The following is a 22,797-nucleotide window of genomic DNA, read 5'->3' on the forward strand; positions in this document are numbered from 1 at the left end:
TCTCAAGTTCCATCCATTTCCCTGAATAATTCATGATGTCTTGTGTAGATGTACGACATTTCCTTTATCCAGTCTTCAGTTGAGGTACAACTCGGTTGTTTTCAGTTTCTGGGTATTATAAATAAAGCTGCTATAAACATAGTTGAGGAAGTGTGTTGTGGGATGTTGGGGGAATTTCAAGAGTCTCTGTCCCTAACCACTGGCAGCTAGATTTTACTGAAAGTGGGACAAATTGTCATTCTCAGACATTAACACCTAATTGGTTATCAATAACATATTGTTACCTCTGTAGTCAAATACACACAAGCAATACTAGGTGGACTCAGCAGGTTCTATTTACATATTTATGAATGTATGCATACATGTAGCAATAATAATTAAAAGTGACCATGATTGTCACTGGGGAAGGACAGGGGAAATGGGAGAGAATGAGGTATTGGAACACGAGAAGGACTGGAGGTAGTGACACAGGAGTGGCTAGAGGGAGGTAAGGAGGGAATGATACAATTATATTTTAATTCAAACGTTTTTTAATCTTTTAAAAATATTTTTAAAGTATCATTTTGTTTGAAATAAAAAATGAAAAGATAACCCAATAGAAAGTTAAAAATTGGAATCTTATAAATAAACTGAATAGCATTAACATGTAATAAGATCACTTATTAATGAAAAGTAGCAGGTTGCCAAACATGTCATTCTGCTCCCACCTATCTGTGGATTGTTTATATGCATTTACAGAAGCTGTGGGGATTGATACATTCTTCATCAGTACGAATGTATCTGTGTAGTCATCTTAGAGAATTTTTATGTTACTTTCTTATGTATCTTTCTATAATAAAAATATAGACATCTTATAATAATAGAAAGCATTTCATAATATTTGAAATCAAATTCCTTGGTTCTTATGTGTTAAGAGTACACTTGAACAAAGTTTTTCTTCCTGCATTATTTGTATGAAGAAATGGAAATATATCCTTCACAGGGGACTTCTTCAAACCTCCTGAATCACAATATATACTTGTACATACTTTTATATAAGAGCAGCAAGTGTAAAAATATGCTCAACATGCCATATCAGACACATCTGTAATTCAAATGTTTGGAAATGTGAAGTAGAAATTACCTTGAGTGAGCAGCCAAGGCTAAATACCTAGTACCAGAGCAGCCAGGGCTACACACAAAAACTCTGTCAAACAAATAAACATTCAAAAGGTCTAAATATGTTTTATAGCATACTTTATTCACAAACTGCCTGAGTATAATAAATGTAACAGACTCTGGCCTTTTTTTCCCTCTTCATTCTTGTTTCTTCTCCATTCTAGGCTAAGTGTCAGAGTAGATTCTGGGGCAGATAAGTTTCTTTATATATTTAACAACTGCCTGACTTCTCTGAACTTCTTGATTATGTATACAAGTTTATCTGCTTGTTAGATATAGTGAGTTTGTCCTAATGAATACTTAAATCCTAGTTATTAATATTATACCCACATATTTAATAACAACCATTCATAAAAGTAGAGCTCCTGACACCCATAAAACCCAATTGACACCTTTTGATGGGGGCTGTTTTGAAAGGAGCTATAAAGAACATGGTGGTACTTCACAGCTGTGGCCACAGGACTGCTATTGCCACTAAAGCAATTTTCTCCAGCTGTTTTCATTTATCCTTCTGATACCTTTCAAATACCTTGTTCACAAAACATCCTGGGCCAAGCACTGAGATTTCCAGTTTGGTTTTATTAGAACACTGTAAAAGTGTGTAGTATTTTGCGAGGACATGGTTCTTTAAAGATAATATTTGTAGGAAAATTACTTAATCGTTTCCTGTCTAAAAGTTTGTTTCCAACAATTTTAATCTTGTGTGGTCACAACCATTCACTATGTGTCAGGCATTTAGACCAAAGAGAAATCCTCTTTATCCATGCCTCTGCTCACAAGTAAAAATGTAAGATTATACAGGGACCAATTCGAACTTTAAATTCTAACCAGAGTGAAGCATATGATAGAATTATTACAACTATTTTTATTTGTTAAACAAAATCTCTCCTGAAATTAATTTCCTTCCTGAAATATTTATGAGTTATGTGGGTGTTTCCAATGCTCCTCAATACAACGCTTCAATGACAGTAGAGAATTAAAAATGAGCACACTCATATAACTGTGAACGTACACACATACATACTCATGGATCCACAACTGCATGTGCATAAATGATCATCCCCACAGACAAACATGCACATAGGCAAATATGCATGCTCACTTATAGGAGTAGCACTCTGACTATTAGATTATGTTCCTCAGGTACTTCAAAAAAAAAAAAAAACCCAGATATCCAAGATGTTCAGTTGAACATCTGAATGAACACGCCTCTGCCTTTATTCTCATTTTCCCTGTGGATGTGTTTTGCAGCTGTAGCTGCTCCAAGGCAACTGAATCTGGAGAGAATTATTAAAGAACCCCAAGAAGAAGAGAAGGTGCATGGAGACAGATTCTTTCTGTTTTGAATTAATAGGAAAACTACCAGAGGAAGATTTCTTCCACCTGTATCTATAGCCAAGTCATTTATTCCAATATGGAAATCATTTGAACTGATGTACATGCATAGAACAAGCAAAAGTAAATTATATTCTGACGATGTAACTTAAACAAGCCATCCTAGTTTACTCACTGGAAAGATCTGAGCAGCAACGCACAGAGAGGCATCACAGTCACCCTCTGCTTTGACTTCAGGCTTTGTTTACCATTTGTGCCATGCTCTGTTTTCTTTTTTCTCTTAATTTAATGCATTATCATGTTGTTTTGTTTTTTCAATTTATTCACTGGGTGGAAGAGTTAATGCCTGTTTTGTGTTTCTACATATAATCTTCCTCCTAAAATTTGATAAGTAAAGTAAGGTGCCTGTTGTTGAAATACCATTAATATACTAGTCCGAAATTCTTCTCTTTAGGCTCAATATTCGCCTTTCCTTCCTACATGTGCCCCTAATGCCATGCTCATAGTGACATCTTAAAGAGAATTTCACTAAAAAAGTATCAATATCTCATACTCCATGTCCGTTGGTTGTCTACTCATTCTATAGTACAGTCTTAATGTAAAGACATGTATGTATTTAGATTTTCAAGAAATGTCCTGTAGGCTTGGATTATTTATCTTCTAATATCAGAAATTAGAACCTTTTTTCAAGCTTGATTTTAGCACTGAAAAATATTAACTAGGTTAGAATTTGAAAATATATCATGTCTGTTTTAAACATGACATAGTTAAAAAATGAGAAGACAAGAGGAAATGATTGTATTTAATTCCAATAACTGAATTTAAATTATTTTATTACTAAAAATTATTTATTTTAGTTATGATAATCAGAACATAGCATCCTTCAAGAGAAGAAAAGTCAAACATCATCTCAGATTGGCATTTACAATTTGTATATAAGATTCCCCTAGGTCTTTATAAAATTACCACAAAAAAAAGCACACACACACACACACACACACACACACACACACACAAAACCAACATGAATGTTGTTTTGTCAAAATGTGAGGGAGAAAGTAAGAAAGTCACACAGTAGGTGCAAAACAGGATGGTAAGCTTTATCAAGTTCTAAATTCCAATTTCCCAGCAACATTCTAACATTATGTGAAAATATGTGGCCTCTGGCCATCTCCTTTGTGTAACAGGCTCTGTGCTACCTAGTCTCCAATGATCACTCCTGTTCTCTGGAACTAGGAAATTAAGTTGCATATAGGTCTCTTTAGCACAGAATCAGTCCCAATCCTATTGTACAGAAAGCTTGGCATACATTGTGTTTAATGTATTTAAGGTTACCTGTTAACCGCAAATTCTTATTCTCACACTAGAACTAGTAAAACTCTAACAAATTATGATTATTATACTTTAAGGATACTCTAAAAGGGGGCTGGAGAGATGGCTCAGAGGTTAAGAGCACCAACCGCTCTTCCAGAAGTCCAGAGTTCAATTCCCAACAAACACACGGTGACTCACAACCATCTGTAATGGGACATGATGCCCTTTTTTGGTGTGTCTGAGGACAGTGACAGTGTACTCACATAAAATAAATAAGTAAATGTAAAAAAAAAATATTCACAAGAGGCAAGTGCGGTGGCCACATCCATAGGCATGTCATATAAGGAATCATGGTATATATGCCAGATTCAACAGCTCATTAGGGGACGAAGCAAAGTTCATGGCCCTGTTCAAACTGTCTTTGTTCTCTCCAGACACATGATCTATTAGCAATAAAACACTTACCATAAATTGGCTTTCTTCAGTGCAACCTGCAGAAGTTAGCTCATAGGATTTGTCCAAAAACAAGTGGTTGCTATTTTATGTTACTAAATAGTGGGAGATCCTGTTATGCCAAACACAATTTGTTTTCTAGATATGGATTCTCTTCATGCAAAAAAACTTATAAAGATGAGGAAGTAAGCAAACACTGGAGATTATAGTAATATGGGAAGCATCGGGGTCTTTGGTTGAAGGCATCTAGGAGTGTATAGAAAAGCTACTCAAAGATGAGGAAAATACCAATTACTTTTAAGGAAAGAATTACAGGAACATGTACTCATGCCTCATTGACTTGCATGCACTTTGACTCCAAGTGAAGTCCTTCTGTTTTCCTTTGTTAGTTAATTATTAGTCCTGATGACAAGATTCCATATGAGAATCACTAAGTTGTTACAAATGTGTGAACTGGAAGAGGCTTTGAAGGAGCTTTCATCCAAGCTTCTACTGAGAACACCCTTGTTAATAAGTTTTACAAGATTTCTACCATTCATGCATATCCTGCAAGCCTGGTCCACCTCATTTTCACATTCTCACTGCATTATTTGCAAGTCAGGCTATTGTTTTTTGATCCATGGTGATTAATAGATCTCTAAATGATGAAAACTTGGAAAGATAAATTGTTAGGTTTTTGTTTCTTCCTCTGTGCTTTAAAGACAAGGTTTCTTTGTGTATCCCTGACTCTCATGGAACTCACTCTGTAGACCAGGCTGGCCTTGAACTCACAGAGATCCACCTGCTTCAGCCTCCTAAGGGCTGGGATTAAAGGCATGTGCCACCATTGCCTAGTTAAGATTATTTGCATGAAACTCAAGAAGACCGAAGACCAAAGTGTGAACACTTTGCCCCTTCTTAGAATTGGGAACAAAACACCCATGGAAGGAGTTACAGAGACAAAGTTTGGAGCTGAGATGAAAGCATGGACCATCAAGAGACTGCCATACCCAGGGATCCATCCCATATCAGCCTCCAAATGCTGACACCATTGCATACACTAGCAAGCGTTTGCTGAAAGGACCCTGATATAGCTGTCTCTTGTGAGGCTATGCCGGGGTCTAGCAAACACAGAAGTGGATGCTCACAGTCAGTTATTGGATGGATCACAGGGCCCCAAATGGAGGAGCTAAAGAAAGTACCCAAGGAGCTAAAGGGATCTGCAACCCTATAGTTGGAACAACAACAATATAAACTAACCAGTATCCCCCGGAGCTCGTGTCTCTAGTTGCATATGTATCAGAAGATGGCCAAGTCAGCCATCAGTGGAAAGAGAGGCCCATTGGTCTTGCAAACTGTATATGCCTCAGTACAGGGGAACGCCAGGACCAAGAAGTGGGAGTGGGCAGGTAGGGGAGTGGGGGGGGATATGGGGGACTTTTGGCATAATATTGGAAATGTAAATGAAGAAAATACCTAATAAAAATGCAAAAAAAGAAAAAAGAAATGTAAAAGCATGCTAAAATTCACACTGTATCTTATAATGCCCCAAATTAAAAATATGTATTAAAAGATCCTTTACAGGCATCAAAGTTACATAGCAAAGTTTATCATCCAAAGCACAAACTATAGTGTGAGTAGGACTATGAGAAAAATAATAACTCACCTATCATCTTTCTTTAGTCCTCCTTTATTTATTCTGGGTTTCATATTGTTGTCTGTATTCATTCAACTCTTTGTTCATCCTTATCCTCATACATAATCCAATCTAACTGCTGAAAGGTGATACTGATCAATATTGAATTATGAAAATAGAGAGAGCAGGTATAACTATTCATGATGACAAAAGCAGTTCAGTTCAGCTGATGCCATATGAGCTCTGTAATTCTGTATTTTCTATACCAAGTCAAACTGCACATAACTGCATTTGATTCATTATGAAACCCACCAGTTCTTCTCTGAGCCACAGGAAAATTTCCTTAGGAATAGAGGATGAGACTCGCAGTAAACAGTCATTACATATCCCATCCTCCCTTTTATTTCATTACAGAATTTAAACCAGCAAATGAAAAATGTCTAAGTTTCATTCCTTACTCCCAAATAACTGTCTTCTCTAGCAGTGAGACCATACTGCTTTTGAGATAATTACATCTGAGTATTTCATGGTACCTACAATATCTAAGGAAAAGAGTCTAAATGAAGTATGCATTATTTCACAAAATCAGGTCACATTATCACAAAGTGATAATAATTCTGAAATTTGTTAGGTTTACACATTAGCTTACACTTAGGAAAACTCCCACTTGGAGTTAAAATTAATCATAGGAAATTAAATTATATTAATTAGGGTTAGCATGCTAATATGGTTATACCCATAAGAAAAGATACACTTCTGAGAAAAACACTTGTGTGTTTGAGGGACCAACATAAAAATATTCCCACATGCACATATATTAAAATTAAAACCATTTATATAGCCTCTATTTTATTATGAATTATTAAAGCTCTAGAAACATTGATATCCAGAACTATTATGAAATTTTAAAAATACTCATGAAGTGGCAAAAGACATACAATGACCAGATATCTATGTCACATGTAACTTTGTGGCGGGCAAACAGACAGAGCTAATATAAAATATCTATTTCAATCTAGTAAGATTTTGTATAACTAAAATGAAACTTCTTTTAATCACGTTTATATTAATTATTTCTACCAACCTAGATCTCAGGACAGCCTAAATCGTTCTCCTTCTCCAGTATTCTGTTCTTCACATTTTAGTGGGCAGTCTATTTTATTCAGTCTATCTTTCCTTATTTCTTTATGATATTTAATAACAAATTGAATTATCAGATCCCCACCCCTGTGAGTCCTGTACACACTCTTTCCAACTGAACAACAGCAAGAAGAGCAGATTGCATCTGTACGTGGGAAAATATTTCAGATCACAGTCTGCCATCTACTTTCCATAAGTCATAGTAGAGTTTACGCACCATTTCAGAGACTGACGTGCTTTCTCTCCTGCCTAATTAGTTACACTCTGATTATCATCACTGTTCCAAAGTATTGAATCAAAAGCATTCATTTTATAAACTAATAATGCTCTAAAATTTCTTTTCTTTACATTTTCAAGACAGAAATGTAACTTTTTCTTAGTTCACTTGAAGTGTCATAACCAAAGACTACATATTGGGAGATTTATACCCAAGTCTTTTATCTCATCGATCTGAAGGTTGAGTCAGGTACCATACATAATGTCAAAGCTTTGCTGTCTCTTAAGTTACAATTTACTGCCTTTTACACAGTTCCTTTTTGAAAATATCCCCATACTGGAAAAGGCAAACTCAAACCTTCGACAACACCCATCCCAATGGTGAAAACTCTGTCTTTATACCATAATAATCTCCTAGAGATCCCATATCCCATTACAGCTACTCACAGAGTTGAAGTTATGTGTGGATTTTGGCATGAAATAATGTCACATGAGCTTTCCGTGATACCTGGGGATGGGTCCATATGGCATTGTTCTTGGTTCCCAGTATAACGTAAAAGGGAATCATACAATGTCCGGATTCCTTGATGTCCTGCAGATGAAGGAGGAGAATATTCTCAAATTCCTTGCTGCAGGAACCCACTTAGGTGGCACCAACCCTGACTTTCAGATGGAACAGTACATCTATAAAAGGAAACGTGACAGTATATACATCATAAATCTGAAGAGGACCTGGGAGAAACTGTTCCTTACAGCTTGAGCTATTGTTGCCATTGAGAACCCTGCTGATATCAGTGTCATCTCCTCCAGGAACACTGGCCAGCAAGCTGTGCTGAAGTTTGCTGCTGCCACAGGAGCCACTCCAATTGCTGGCTGCTTCACACCTGAGACCTTCACTAACCAGATACTAGCAGCTTTCAGGGACCCATGGCTTCTAGCGGTGACTGATCCCAGGGCTGACAACTGTGGGGCATTGGGCTATACAAAGACAGTCTGGTCTCCAGTAGAGCTGATGTCTGAACCCAGGAGTGGTGACAATTCACCTACATGGCACAGTAGGTGTTCCCCATGCTCCTGGAACTCTGGCTCCTGTCGAAGTTATGCTCCCTCAGCCCCCACAAGAGAGGTATGGTTAGTAGTCACATAGGCAATGTCCCAAGCCTCTGACCTTCAGGCTAGACTCCTCCCCAGTTACCTAGCAACAGAAAAGATAGCAGCATACTTTAAGAGGGGCTGTTTGACCCCTCCTCACTCTTATTCCTCTTGCTCTTACTCCTCTTACTCCCCTTACTCTCCTCTGTCCTCTCCTCTCTCTTCCTCTCTCTCACTCTTCCTCTCTAGCCTTTCTTCTCTCCCCCCCCTTTCCCCTTTGTCTCCTCTTGGCCATGGTCTCTCTCTCTCTCTCTCTCTCTCTCTCTCTCAATCTCTCTCTCTCTCTCTCTCTCAATCTCTCTCTCTCTCTCTCTCTCTCTCTCTCTCTCTCTCGCTCCCTTCTCTCTTTCCCCCTGCCTTTCTAAAATAAAGCTCTAAAACCATAGACTGTTCATCAAGACCTGCTGCGCTTACTCTTGACTGATTGGGAACCTCTCTCCCTTAGCCCTCTCTTCCATAACCCTGGGGCTATAGGGTGTCACCCCAGGGCCCCTGGTATCAGAGGTTACCCCTTGTCCATCCCCCGCCAAGTGGGGCCAGTGGTTTAGAGCGTCTGGCAGCCCTCCTGCGTCTGCCTGCCCAGAGTGTAGGAGGAACTCTGGCTAGACATGGGCTATTCTCCCTTCCCACTTCTCCTCCTGCCCTCTTTTAGTTCTCACAGACCACCAGCCCCTCACAGAGGTCTCTTATGTCAGTCGACCTGCCCACCATTGCTTTGTGTAACACAGATTCTCCCCTGTGCTATGTGGACATTGCCATCCCATGCAACAACAAGGGACCTCACTCAGTGGGTCTGATGTGGTGGGTGCTGGCCTGGGAAGTACCACTGCATGTGAGGTACTATCTCCCATGAGCACCTATGGAAGGTTATGCCTGATCTTTTATGGAGATCCAGAGGAGATTGAGAAGGAGAAGTTGGCTGTAGATGAGAAGGCTGTGACCAAGGAGGAATTCCAGGATGAATATACCACACCAGCTCCTGAGTTCACTGCTACTGAGCCTGAGGTGGCTGACTGGTCTGAGGATGTGTAGTACTCTCCCTGTTCATCCAGCAGTTCCCCAAGGAAGACTGGAGTGTGCAGCCAGCCACTGAGGACTGGTCAGCAGCTTCCACAGTGCAGGCCAATGACTGGGTTGGAGCCACTACTGAGTGGTCCTGAGCTGCTTTGCAGACATCTGAGCAAAGGAGAAAAAGGTGGAAGGAAAACAAAGTTCCTAAAAGCTATAATAATAATAATAATAATAATAATAATAATAATAAGAAGAAGAAGAAGAAGAAGAAGAAGAAGAAGAAATATTAATGTCAGTTGAGTTCTGTTCTTTTCTGTCTATTGTTTAATCTATCTGCCTCTCTATCTACCTGTTACCCTTCTTCAGCCTAGGCAGGCTGGTTCAGACCATAAGCTACTGAGGCAGGGCCACCTGCTGTGCTGCTTCTCATCACTCTCCTTTGATGTGATACTGCCTGCCACCTGCCTTGAGGCCGAACCAGTTCTCCGAGATTTTCCCAAGTTAACTACAAACTATGAATTTGGCTAGTTTCTGCTAAAAGGCTGTTCTGACAACTTCACATCTCTACATCAAGAAACTTGGCGTGACTGGGAATGGGTTCCCTTCTTTATAAGTGCAGACATTTTTATTAAACATTTGAACCTTGAACAGACTAGCATGTCTTGGTTCCATTATTTCTTGACCCACCTAGATTCCCTCTTCTCTTTCAGCTCCAGAATGCCTCCCAGGCTTGAACCCAGACATGAGAGCCGCAGACCAGCCCCAACACCTATCAATCATCTATCATTTATGTATCATCTATCTATCTATCTATCTATCTATCTATCTATCTATCTATCATCTGTCTGTCTGTCTATCTGTCTATCATCTATTGGTGGTGGCAGTGGTGCTGGTTGAAAAGTCAGTGAACTCTACTTCCTCTGGTGTTTGGCTAAAGAGTTCTTGTTGGAGCAGACGTTCTTTCTCTTTACCAACCCAGGCTCCTTGCTTTGAAAGAATGGTATTGGCTCTGTGAATGGTTGCCATGGGCAGGACAGGACAGTATTTGTTCTTGTAGACAATGTGCTTGAAGCTGCATTCTCATCAGTGGTGGTCTTCACCTAAGAAGCAGATGGTTTTCACTGCTCAGATGTGTGTTTCATGGCTACTATGACCCTTTTGCTGTAGGCCGTGTGGGCTACAGCACTCCCAGAGTTTTGGGATGTTATAGTGGATGGGATGACCAGTCTTTAGATTTGGGGGCTTAATGTTGTCCATGGGCTTATTTATATTGATCAGCAAACAGGATCAGTGTTGGACAGTGGAAGGCAGTCTGTGTTCTGGTTGAGCAAGGCTTACTTGGGAGACCCAGTAGAAAAATCTACAAGGGACCAAACCGTAAGCTATGCTCCTAGACACAAGTGCCTGACACCACATCAACACCTCAACTCCATAATCCTGTGACTATCAGTCACATAGACTGAAGGAAAATGAGATTTTGTAACTTGTGATTCATGTAAGAGTTGTCTATGAGCCCGCGGCCTGGGGCTGAGAACAAAGCAGAAGAGACAGGGCTGTTGTTAAGACATTCCTAATAACAGCTTGACTATAGAAATAAAAAAAGCAAGGACAAGAAGGGCTATCTTGTCTGGGTCAACACCACCTGGCCGGAACCTCCCCTCTGTCTACTGCTCCTTGACACCGGGTAAAGTCATACATCAACTGGTTGCTATGTGAACAAAGATAAGCCCCCAGCCCACAGGAACAAAGTCCTGATGCCCTTTTGCTGACATGTAATCTTTCTGTTAATGTTTGAATAAGCCAATAGTGTGTCGCTATGCTGAATTCCACTCCCCTAAGCCACTTACTCCATAAAAACCCCTAGCTTCCTTGCCTCATGGCCGACATTCCTTATCTCCTGTGTGGGATGAATGTCGGTTTGGAGCTCCATCATTAAACGTCCTCATGTAATTACAAGATGGTCCTTTGTGATTTTTGGGTGCATGCCCAATTGGGAATTGAGTTGGGGGTTCCCCACTAGGTTCTATCAAGACAATGACCCAAGCTCCTGCTATTCTGGCACCGCACAGTTACCTGGGAACAGCAAGGTATCCCAACCCACTATAAAAGGGGCTGCTCAGCCCCTCCTCTCTCTCTTAAGCTCTTGCTCTCTCCTCTACTTGTCTCTTACCTCTCACTCTCCTCCCTTTTTCTTACCCCCTCTCTCCACATGGTCATGGCTGCCCTCCTTTCTCTCTCTCTCTCTCTCTTTCTCTCTCTCTCTCTCTCTCTCTCTCTGTCTTTCTGCCTTTCTAGAGTAAACACCTTCAAACCATGGACCATCTATGCTCATCGAGATCTGCTGTGTTAGAGCAATGGAGCAGGTTTCCCTCTAAGGAGCTGTGTGTTTAACCTCCTACTGGGAGGCCTTCCTGAGCTCCAAGCCAAGGCCACCAGCCAACCCAAGCTGCCTGCTGAGCTAGTAGCCCGAGCTAGCCAGAGTCTCTCTTCCTCCACATAACCTGCCAGAGCTCTCCCCCTACCCTCCCTTGGGCCACAGGCCAGAGTCTGCCCAAGGATCTGTTCTCAGCTCTTCCACGACATTACAGTGGTCTGGGATCTGGGATGCCCGAGAGTGAGAACCTGTCCTCTCTGGCCCCGTGCAACCCAAGGATCCCAAGCCAGTTCTCCCGTCGTACCCAGTGACCTGTGGTGCCCAAGAGTTGGAGCTGAGACTGCGCCTACCCCACCCCCAGGAACAGGGTTGTGCAGCCTGTGAAGCCGGAAGCTGGTCCCGACCCGCAGTGGTTCCATGCAGTCCCGCAACTATCTACTCGAGCTCTGGTGGGATGCTGGTCTCCCACTCCTTTATTTCCCTGTGCAGCACCCCACAGATCAGTTCTGCACAACCACCCATTGCAGATGCTAAGTGACAGTGGAGATTCCTCTCCCTACGGTGGCTGGACACAAAAGAAGCCAGATGAATTCTTAATTCTCAATCTGGTTTTTTCTCAATTTTATTGTCTCATGCTACATGATCATTAGAGATTTGGGAGGTGGTTTGTATGATCATTGGGAGTACAGTAAATAAATAATAAATATACTTATGTGTTTCCTTACCTGTCCTTGTAAAATATTTGAAACAGAGAGATTTACCAGTATATATGTTTATTTTCGTAATTTTCCAGCAGTATGATGATATATTAGATTCATGAGCTACATAGCAATATTTCAGTTAACAATGACCTCACATAGGTTGATGGTTGTGAAATAACCCTAGGTGCGTGGCAGCTTTGTATATGCTTCCTTACTGATGACCATGCTGTGGGGCCCTCTCAGGTGATACACTTCTCATAATACACATCACCCTAACTAAATTGGAACTCACCTGCAATATCAGGGACTGGAGGACCGGACGGATGAACCTGCTGTAAACATAAGATATACGTGAGTGTGTTTCCTTGTAAATAAAGTGTTTTTTATGTCAGGTAAACACAGAGTCACCTGATTTTGTAAAGCCTATCTCTGAGTAAAGATGAGGTCCAAACAATTTATGATTAAGTACTATTATTTCTGAGTTTCAAACTTCCCATAATATTTCACAGTAACTTCTTTAAAAAGTAATGGGTTGAGTATGATTATTATTCCCATTCATGAAAAATAACTCTAATATAAAAAGCTTTTTCCATCTTATATTTCTTTTCATCTTTTCTTCTAAATATCGACAATATGGATATATTGGTTCCAAGAAAAGCTGACTTTCTATTTCCAACATGCATACAAATGAAACATAGAGAATGGTAATTGTGTTTGAAATAGTTAGAAAATGCAGACAGTGACTGGCTGGTAGTGATTTAATGATTTATAAGATGAAAGTGAACCGAAGAGCTGAATAATAGGAATTACTGAGTGGAATTCAATAATAGTTTGCCTGATCTTGCTCAGATGTTCTGTCTTATGTTTCAGGACATTAAACAACCCTTAGCTTCTGCACTGCAAAATCATGGTCCTTTGGTTACCAAAATATTTTTTTCCAATTTCTCCATGTCTCTACTGTTGAATTATTTTATATCATAATGCTGAGCATCTTAATGATATAACTGGAGAGAACCTTCTTTATATTAACACTGGATTCTGAAATACATTCATCACTAACAAGGTTAGAGAGATTATTAAAGTAAATGTTTTTAGAAATTGTTTTAAATAAAATATCTCTGTGTTATTTTTCATATAAACTTGCCTATTTTTGTTTCCTAGTGAGGAGGTGGAATGTAAATTTAATGTAGTAAAAAAGTGTGTTACTGTCAGGAACAAATATATGCTTGTACAAGTATCTTGCTTTCATCCAACCATTAGACGTAAATTACACATGTGTCCTTACTTAAACTCATTAGCATAAAACTCCCTCCCCCCTACCCCTCTGAAACCACCACTACAGAAAACACTCCATTGGTAACTCTTCATTTTGATGATCTACCAGTAGTGTCTTGGGTTGTCACTCACATTGATAGAGTTCTTACTCTGTTGGCCAGAAGCTACATTTTCAGCTTTGACAAAAGGCCTGGTCATCTTCAACTTGTCAACTGCTTTGTACTATGAGCAATGTGTAACACCTGGACATATGATGAAGCAGGATGTAGTGTCAGGCAAAGCTGTCATTAGTGAAGCCAACTCAGCCTTCAAAGTTGTTTCACATTGGCAAATCATACCCCCAAGCAGTATTTCTGTGTTTTGGCAAAGTAATAACCTTGAATTCTATTAGTCACTAGAAAAAACCAAGCCCATGGAGGAACTGACAGTTAAATATTAGCCTGCTTACTCTTTAAACTGTCTGTGATTGAAAATTAAACTGGAAACATATTTGAGACCTCAAATTTCTAGAGAACCCTGATAATTCAGATAAAGTAACCTAATTACCTTCTAGTTACAATTTTTAAAATTTTTCTTATTTTGTTTTCTTATTTGCTTCTGTAAGTCATAAGTTAAAAATGTTACTTTTGTTTTAGAATTTCTGATGAGAATTAACATAAAATAATGCAGGCAGATGTGTTTATTATCACATGTATGCATATTGGACACATATTAACCTCTTCATATAACTATTCAAGATTTCACTCTACTTTTGTGTAACTCAGTTTAGAATCCATAATTAAAATCTTAAATGATAATTCAACTGAATAAAAAGACAAATGCCTGGTAATTCTAAATATATATAAATAAGAAACATATATTTCAGGTATATTTGTCAACATAATAAAAAAGTCACTAACAATATATCTTTGGGATATAAGGTCCAAAATACTTAAATAATTATCAAAATAAAAAGATGAAATGGGGAAAACGCTTGTTTTTTGTGATATATTGGAAATTATATGACCATTAAATATGTTAGGAAGAAATGGATACATATGTAACTTCTGGAGTAATTGCTTAAACATTTTGATAAAAAGATTCACTTTGGGGATTAACTATTAAAGATTTTGCATATTTTATATATCTTCATGTAAATAGAAGAGTAGTAATATCCCTAAACATTAATTTATATATATACATGCCTGTTTAAATTATAAATTTCAACATCTTTTATGTCATTGTAGCTACAGCTCAGATTAGTGTAGAATGAATTAGAGACTTGATAGATGAATGCTAGGTTGATCAATTGATAAATGTTCACTTTGTAATTCACCACTGTCAGAATTGACCAGATGATCATGCAGGACACAAAGTGGGTTACAGATTTTGTTATTTGGTCCATGTTGTGCTTTTTCCATAAGAATTACTACAGGTAACAGAACCTTAAGTGATAAACTTGAACAGATGCTTCAGTCCTGATTTCTTACGCATTTAAAAAATTACATCTGTATAGTTGCTCATATAGGAAAATTGTGGAAAATCTCAGCACATATTGAAATCCAATTTTCAGTTCTGAGTTAGAAAATAGCCTGTAGCTCTTCTGGAGAAGCATGTCCAAAAATACATAAATTTTATGGTTATTTGCTATTTAGTATTGTTTGATATTTGCTGATCAAATAATAATAATAACGATAATAACAACAATAATAATGGAAGTAGATCACTGTCATTAACAACCCCATCCCACTCACAATTTCAAAACAAAGCAGTGAATAACAAAGCTACTTTTAGGAAAAATAGTGTGTGTGGTGGGGGGGGGGTGGAGAGATGTAACAACAACAGTAACAATGGTACAAAAGCACTTGCTAGAGCTATTACTGTGGTAATCAGGAAATTAGAATACATAACTTTTCCTATATGGGAAACTTTGAAAGAAGCGTGTTAATACCATACATTGTTAATGTTCGTTGCAAGTAATGCTACCTTAAGAAAAATGAGATCATAGAAAAGAGTAATCTACTAGTAGAATTTAAAAGGAATGTGACAATCAACTTTCCCAATAAGCCTAATTTTCCAGAAGCCACAGAAAACTGTGGCTACAACTAAAATTAATATAGTTTTAAAATACGTTCTGAGCATGTTTGACATAACTACTTGTGAGAGGCAGATATCAAAAGTCTTTCTCTCTCTCTCTCTCTTTCTCTTACACATACACACACATATGCACAGGCACACACACACTCAATGACAAACACAGATATACAAAACATCGGGAAGGACATACATCCTGAAGAAACCCCCAAAAAGAAATCACAAAGTAGCTTTATTATATTAAAATTAAAATTAGGTGTTCAAAATTGCAATTTATGTTTTTAACAAAAAATTGTACAGTAACCATCAAGAAAAAAAATCTACTCACAATGCATATTAAACAGTAAGACAGACATTATTGGAATTCTAGTATTGTAGAGGGGGATACAAAGCTCACTTCCAAGTAAATAAGGCAAAAGGAGAAAAATGGAGAAAACGAGCAGGATGATTTTCCCTGGATGAAAAGTCACGAAAAGCAACCATCAAAACTAAGGGGCAATTTTACTAGACTGATCTTGCAGAATCGTTGGCCAAGTTAAGCAAGAATGATAGGCATCTCTTGTGATATTAAGAAGGAAACTAATGAGACACTTGATATAATCTACTGTCAATAATTGTCAAGGAAACCTTTTTTTTTTTTTTCAAAAGCAAGAGATTTATTTTTTGGTGCATCCAGGTTGACCCTTAGTCAGTCCCTCATGGTGAATGACTAGAAGGCAACCCCAAATGACTATTACAAGCAGTTTTTATACTTCTTAGGGGCACAGGTTACATCAGCAAGGTTACAGGTCAAACTTATTGGCCATTAAATCTATTGGCTAGCAAGCACGACACATACTTGAACTCTACCTGGGACTTTCCAGAGGGTCAGGTGACTATCTGTCAGTACATTCAGAGAATTTTTTACTTAAGAATGTTCCTGTGAGTGGAGAGTAGAACTTGGCCTAGCCTTGACCCCAGGTGGGAGAAGGAAGCTGAAGGAGGGTGTAGGACTGGAAAAGCCCTTAGGGGGAAAGCCCTCATTCCTCCCTTTTTCTTATACAAGCTCCAATCCTGGAGCCACCCTCAGGGGTCTCTGGTAACTAACTCATATTCTTCAGGTCCTGTCCTCAGGGTCTCATATTGTTGGCATAGAACCATCATCTGTACTGCTCCTATTCTCTCTTTTATGAAGGTTATCAGCTTGTTCAACAAGCAGGGTCAAAAGGTCAATAATAGCAGAAGAAGAATTAGGGGTTCTAACAAGGTGGATATGAGGGTGGTTAATCAACTGGAGGCATTAAACCAAGACTTGAATCAACCCTGACTGTGTCCTCTTTCTCTCTTCCACTTGGCTAGCCCTTCTTTCTCTCACCTTTGTCACTGAATCTTCAACAACCACAGGATGGCCTATATAAAAGCAACACTCCTCAGATAAGGCAGCACCTAGCCCTCATTGCTGCAGGAAAAGTAAGTCTAATCTCCTCCTATTCTGTAGTACCTAGTGGGGAAACCCCCACTCAATTCCCAATTCGGTGTGCACCCAAAAAATCACGAAGGACCATGTTGATGTAATTACATGAGGTCGTTTAATGACGGAGCTCCGGACCGAGGAGATAACGGATGTAGGCCATGAGGCTCGAAAGCTAGGGGTTTTTATGGGTTAAGGGGGTTAGGGGTGTTGAATTCAGCATAGTGACACACTATTGGCTTATTCAAACATCAGCAGAAAAATTACATGTACGTGCAGGGTGTGAGATTTCTGTGAGTTGTTGATTCAGTTCAGATAGCCCTGTTATGTCCTCACATTCCTCTTTATCTTTAAAGTTGAGCTGTTCCCAGGAATGTTTTAACTACGGGGCATACCCAGGTTTGTTTCTCTTTTTTTCTCAGCCCCATGCAGCCTCTAGGCTCACAAACCAGCCAGCAATTTCTTAGTACTTTATATGACTTGCAGGTCTTGAAATTTCATGTCTTTCACTACTTCTGATAATGAAGTCAATGATTCTTGAAGGTGACTTATGGGAGTTTCTATTCTATATCTATATCTATATGGCTGCCATCAGAGTGTCATACATTTTCTCTTGTAAGACCAAAGTAGAGGTCCCAGTGGCTGTCCTGGCCAACCCCAATGCCAACAGAAGGGAGACAGTAAGTGCCATAACAGGTTTGGCAGATGAGCACATGAAGGTTGTATATGAAGGGGGAAAAGGTACCACCAGGTCACATGACCAAGGTCGAGTGATTTTGAGCTTGAGTGTATTGTCCATCTTGTCTGTACCATCCAGCAGGGATTCCTGGGGAGTGGGACATCTTCAGGTTTCACATGAGAAGCGTGCACCCAGGCCACAGCAATACCATCCACCTTGAGAACTGTGGGAATGGTTAGCAGCACCTGGAAGGGTCCCTTCCACAGGGGTTCCAGTGAGTGTGCCTGATGTCTCCGGAGGTAGACCCAGTCACCAGTGGGGAGTCTCTGGCATCCCTGGTGCATATAACACAGACAGTTTGGGCCAAATTTGGTGTTGTATTGACTAAAGGGCTTAGAGCCTCAAGAAAAGGTTCCGATCAGTGAATTGGAATAACTCCAGGGAGGGCCCAGTGGACACCAAGGAATTGGGGTACAAACAACATCTCAAAAGGGGTCTGGTTAAAATGGTAGGGGTGTTCCAGGCTCAAAACAGGGCCAGGACATCAGAAGGGAAAAGATTTAGTTGCCCAAGGCAATAACCAGCCAGATCAAGTGGATCCAGAAGTGGCTATGCAGGAGCTTATCCCGGTTTTGGGCCTACAAGAGACACCTGCTGGGAAACGGGACTAGACCAAGTGATGTCCTCACTTAGAATATACTAAAGAAGAAAAAACGCAGATTGCTAGCCACCCTAAGAACTACTATAGAGAAGGAAGGACAGTGGCACACAAGAAGGAAAAACTATACTTCCCAGAAAACAAGCTGAAGACGTTCTTGACCAAGTACATAGATGGACTCATTTAGGGGATAAGAATCTCCTCCAAGCAGTCAAGGGATCTCGGGTATATATAAAAGACCTTAGGTTTTTAGCCAGAGAGACAGTAGAATAGTGTACGGTTTGTCAGCAAGCAAATGCTTATGCAGCCAAGAGCAAACAGGGCAAAAGACCTGGGGTATATTGGGAGGTCGATTTTACAGAAGTTAAGCTAGGAAAAAATGGTTATAAATACTTTCTAGTGTTTATAGATACTTTCTCTGAATGGGTTGAGGCTTTCTCCACCTAGCAAGAAACAGCTACTGTAGTAGTGAAGAAGATATTGGAAAAAAATCTTCCCGAGGTTCAGAGTGACCAAGGTAATTGGATTGGATAACGGTCCTGCTTTTGTTTCTAAGGTGTCAGGGATTGGAAGAGATATTGGTGACTACTTGGAAGCTCCATTGTGTGTACCATGCCTAGAGCTCAAGACAGGTAGAGAGAATAAACAGGACCCTAAAAGAGACCTTAAATAAATTGGCCTTGGAAACTGGCTCTGACTGGTGCTCCTTCCCTAAGGAAACAATTTTTGTCAGACACAAAGGAGTTAATTCCACACAGTATATTTTAGCCATGCCCATGGAAGCAAGGAAGAATTTTCTTTCCTTTCCTTTCCTTTTCTTTTCTTTTCTTTTCTTTTCTTTTCTTTTCTTTTCTTTTCTTTTCTTTTCTTTTCTTTTCTTTTCTTTTCCTTTCCTTTCTTTTCTTTCCTTTCCTTCTCTCTCTCTCTCTCTCTCTCTCTCTCTTTCTTTCTTTCTCTTTTTGTTTTTTGTTTGTTTGTTTGTTTGTTTGTTTGTTTTTTGAGACAGGATTTCTCTATATAGCTTTGGCTGTCCTGGAACTCACTTTGTAGATCAGGCTGGCCTTGAACTCAGAAATCTACCTGCCTCTGCCTCCGAAGTGCTGGGATTAAAGGTATGTGCCACCACTGCTGGGCAGGAAGGAAGAATTTCTCTAGAAGATAAATAATAGTCATGAATAATGATAGATATATTTCTCCCTGAGAGAAAAGTCTGCATTCAATCCCCAAACTCCCATCCCAACCCTAGTTCTTGAATTAGCAAGTGAAAATATCGAAAAGTAACTGGTGACAAAAAGCCCATGTTTGTTGTGTTTGCCATACAAACAGGGCTCTGTTTAGAGAATAAAATGAGAAAAACAAAACAAAACAAACAATAACAAAAAAAACATTTAAATGCTGAGATAGCTTATCCATGTTAAATTCTCTTATTTCAATTTTGTTTATACGTAGTTACATAGTCAATCAAGTTGAATGTATATATGCAAAGGATAAGTATATTCATTATATGCCTGAAGAAAGTGTTATTTCATTATCTGGGAGCCTGGTACCTATAAATTTTATAATGTAGAGATAATTTGTTCCAATAAATATATGAAAATATTAATAGTGTTCAAGACATCTGGCTCCAAAATTAGCCTGACCTTGCATATATCATGGTATGACTCAAGCATTTATATTTCTTTTCTTTAGAATAGGAAATTCATAGACTTGTTTTATAAATCCTGTTTAATTTACTAATATTACACAGAGGCTTGGAAGTGAGATTTTTTTTCAAAGAACAAACTGTTTTTCCTTTTAGTGTTTTTATATAAACTAATTTGTATCTCAATAACTTTTTTCTTCTAGAATTTCTATAGTTCTTTCTGTTACACTAAGTAGATTCAAATTATATTGTTTTCTCAGTTACTTATTCCAAAAAATACCCTCACAAACTATCAGCAGCAAAGATTTTTGCATAATTATTCTTAAGAGGAAGAGTGTTTTAATTTTTGCTTGGGGGAAATTGATTTGAATGAAGTCCTGTTGTCATCAAACTGTATTCAACTAAATTGATTCTCTCTACTTTAAATAAAATTTTATCCCTCCCTCTCTCAGTGTCTAAAACATTTACATGGACTATTTTGTAATGCAGATTGAATTCAATGCTTGCTAGATTCTGTGGGAATTATAGGCCATGAAATCTTGTTTCAACTACTATTTGTGTTTTCTTTTTCATTTTTGTCTAAATGCCCCATTCTTTGCCCAGATACATGCAACTCATAGGAAATGGTGATAGACATGAGGAGAAAAAGGATGGGGGGCAAATTTTCTCTTCTCAAACATTAAAGTATTCTCCTCAAATGTTTTTATCTCAAGCCAAGGAAATACGAAGCTTTAACTCAAAGTGTCAAGTGTAAATGATGTTTTGTTCCCAAGAAATGAACTGTATTTGGACTGAGTATCCATGTTAGGAGTCAACAAAATGGAAAGACTCTGAAAACAGTGTTTCTAGTGAGTAGCTAGCTTATGTTGCTTTTTCTGTTATCATTATTATTTGTAAGTGTATTTGTGAGGTATATATTTGTGTATGACTGTTTATGCATGTGTGTGTGTGTGTGTGTGTGTGTGTGTGAGAGAGAGAGAGAGAGAGAGAGAGAGAGAGAGAGAGAGAGAGAGAGAGAGAGGGCAACATTGGATGTCTTCTTCAGCAGCTCACCACCTTATGCCTGTAAACGGGATTTCTCACTGACTATGGCAGACTATCAATGATATCAGAATCAATCCAAGCCACTCCTCTAACACTGGAAGACAATCTAACCATGAGAGAAAATAGGACAGTTGGTTTCAAGATGGAAAATCTTTAGACTATGTTCAAGAGAAACCATAGTAACGAACCAGTTCTTTTCAATTTCTTATTATTTTCCCCAAAGTCACCTGTTACAGATTAAAGAAAATGCATTAAACCCAATAATTAATAGTAAAGAAAAATAGACAGAAAATAACAGAGTGTTGAAGTCATTCTATCAAACTTTTACCAGTTTCTGGGTGCACAAGCTTCTCCACTGTTAAATATACAATAGGAAAACCATTCTCAAAAGTGTATAGAGAAACATAGAAAAATGCTCACCTTTGTTGTGTTGATGGAAGATTTATGTTTTATTATTTGTGTCCCATGAGTATGACTATTGTAGTAAGACAACTGCTCCACACATGTGCTGGAATAACACTAATGTTTAAATCAAGAAAAGGTACATGTATCATGGAATTATACATCTAAAAGTGTGTTATTTTTTCTGTAAAAAAATGATAAGAAACCAATCACTTTCTATTTATTTAAAGTAATTTTAATGTGTACAGTATATAGTGTATATTTTAAGAGCACTATGTAAAATGATATTGCAAGAAGTTTCATTTCATATAAAAATGGCTTAGGTGGAGAAGTGGATTTTTTAAAAGAAGAATAGAAGAATACCAAAGATTCCATAATGAAGCCCTCCTCAGTGATTAGCACTTCATTATTAGTAATTTTGAGAGGAAATTAAAAGGCAGAAATTCCCTGGCAGATTGAAAATTTTATTTTAATTATTTTTGCATTAGTCAAGTATTGGTATAATAATAATTGAAAACAAAAGAGAGACCTTCTCAGAATGGAATTCTCAGAGAGGACTTGATTTTACTCCTGTACATGTTTGTAACTAGAATATGTAACCTTGCATCAGTTTGCAAGTTAGTTTGGTTTAGGCTCAGGCTTCATGTGGAGTTCACTCTAACCTACAAGTTTTTTTAAGTTTCTGAGGCCAATAGTTCTCCAGGACATTTTCACACCACTATTTCTTCATGGAAGACAAGGCAATAAGCAGCAATACAGACATTATTAAAGCCTCTGTTTTGTTATTCTCCAGTAAACTTTCTTTGGCCAAGACTGACTATGTCTAAGCTTGATATTTATGGTGTCATCAAGAAGGTACATCTCGTCAGTCCAGAGTTCCTCACACAGCAGAAGAGCAGAGAACTGGGCAGGAAATCAGGTGCTGTTTAGGCTTGGTGTCTCAGTCTGTTTAAATTTTTTGTTTTAGAATTTGAGGATCCAAGGAACTGATGGCGTTAACATAACATAAGCCCCATAGGAGACACAACAATATGAATTAGCTCCCAGGGACTAAATCACCAACCAAAAAGTACATATGGTGGGACTCATAGCTCCAGCTGCATAT

At 38.6% G+C, this 22,797-nt stretch overlaps 1 pseudogene; it reads left to right on the top strand.

The window, feature by feature from the left end:
* The first annotated feature begins 7,802 nt into the window (after positions 1-7,802).
* Positions 7,803-9,543, top strand: LOC110295191 (small ribosomal subunit protein uS2-like; annotated as a pseudogene).
* Positions 9,544-22,797: the final 13,254 nt, after the last annotated feature.

Source organism: Mus caroli, unplaced genomic scaffold (assembly GCF_978045245.1).
Source record: "Mus caroli unplaced genomic scaffold, Mus_caroli_1 scaffold_4, whole genome shotgun sequence".
In the NCBI taxonomy this organism is placed as follows: domain Eukaryota; kingdom Metazoa; phylum Chordata; class Mammalia; order Rodentia; family Muridae; genus Mus; species Mus caroli.